The following is a 1705-nucleotide window of genomic DNA, read 5'->3' on the forward strand; positions in this document are numbered from 1 at the left end:
AAAAAAAAAAAAAAAAAAAAAAAAGATACACAGAGGAAAAATGAATGTATACCTTTCCGTTCCAGCAGTCAAGATGCCGAAAAGAGAGAAAGCCTAGAGGAAGAAGGTGGACTTGGCCACTGCCATCATGAAAAAGCGGGAGGCCAAGAAGGGTGAATCTCCTATTTTAGAAAGGCCAAAGAACTCTGGTATTGGACAGGACGCACAGCCCAAAAGGGACCTCACCCACTTTGTCAAATGGCCCTGCTACATCTGGCTGCAGCGGAGAAGAGCGATTCTCTACAAAACAGCTGATAGTGCCTCTTGTGATTAAGCAGTTCACCCAGGCCTTGGACCGCCAAACAGCTACTCAGCTGCTGAAGCTGGCCCACCAGAGACAAAGCAAGAGAAGCAGCAGCAACTGCTGGCCCAGGCTGAGAAGAAAGCTGCCAACGAAAGAAATGACCCCTCTAAGAGACCACCTGTCCTTTGAGCAAGGGTTATTAACACTGTCACCAACTTGGTGGAGAACTTTTTTTTTTTTTGAGACAGAGTCTCATTTGTCACCCTTGGTAGAGTGCCATGCCATCATAGCTCATAGCAATCTCTTAAGTCTTGGGCTCAAGTGATTCTCTTGCCTCAGTCTCCCAAGTAGCTGGGAATACAGGTGCCTGCCACAATGACCGGCTATTTTTAAAGATGATGTCTTGCTCTGGCCCAGGCTGGTCTTGAATCTGTAAGCTCAGGCAATCCACCCACCTTGGCCTCCCAGAGTGCAGGGATTATAGGCATGAGCCACCACCCCACCTGGCCCTGGCAAAGAACTTCTTAAGAAGCCTCAGCTGGTGGTAACTACACACAATATGGATCCCATTGAGCTGATTGTGGTCCTACCTGCTTGCATAGAAGAGGGGACTGCATTAGCAAAAGGAAGGCCAGGCTGGAGCATCTAGTCCACACAGGAAGACCTGCACCACTGTTGCCTTCACGTAGGCTAACTGGGAAGACAAAGGAGCTCTGGCTAAGCTGGTGGGAGCTATCAGGATCAATTATAACACATACAATGAGATCCATCGTCACTGGGGACAGGTAAGGTCTTGGGTCCTAAATGTGGTGCACAACGTCAACCTGGAAAAGGCAAAGGGTAAAGAACTAGCCACTTGGCTCAGCCTGTAGCTCAGTAGCTAGGGCGCCAGCCACATACACTGAGGATGGCAGTTCAAACCTGGCTAGGCCTGCCAAACAATGACAATAACAACAAAAAAGTAGCCAGGGGTGGTGCCTGTGGCTCAGTGAGGGGGGCGCTGGCCCCATGTACCAAGGTGGCAGGTTCAAACCCGGCCCCCGGCCGCTCAGGAGGTTGAGGCAAGAGAATCGCCTAAGCCCAAGAGCTGGAGGTTGCTGTGAGCTGTGACACCGCGGCACTCTACCAAGGGTGAGAAATGAGACTCTGTCTCAAAAAAAAAAAAAAAAAGTAGCCAGGCATTCTGGTGGGCACCTATAGTCCCAGCTACTTGGGAAGCTGAGGCAAGAGAATTGCTTACGCCCAAGAGTTTGAGGTTGCTGTGAACTATGACACCATAGCATGTTTTTAGAAATAAGGTCTGGGCTTGGTGCCTGTGCTTAAGTGGCTAAGGTGCCAGCCACATACACCTAAAATGGCGGGTTCGAATCCAGCCTGGACCCACCAAATAACAATGGCAGCTGCAACCAAAAAATAGCCGGG

General features: G+C 49.9%; 1 protein-coding gene and 1 pseudogene across 1 annotated transcript in view; one reads left to right on the plus strand and one right to left on the minus strand.

Annotated features, from left to right (window-relative positions):
• The window catches only part of LOC100959657 (coronin-7), a 68139-nt gene that overhangs the window by 42517 nt on the left and 23917 nt on the right, over positions 1-1705 (minus strand). The gene's annotated exons all lie outside the window — the stretch shown is intronic.
• Positions 74-1155, plus strand: LOC105887060 (annotated as a pseudogene).

The sequence above is a fragment of the Otolemur garnettii genome, unplaced genomic scaffold, assembly GCF_000181295.1.
Source record: "Otolemur garnettii isolate 467f Iridium unplaced genomic scaffold, OtoGar3 scaffold00044, whole genome shotgun sequence".
NCBI classification, from domain to species: Eukaryota; Metazoa; Chordata; class Mammalia; order Primates; family Galagidae; genus Otolemur; species Otolemur garnettii.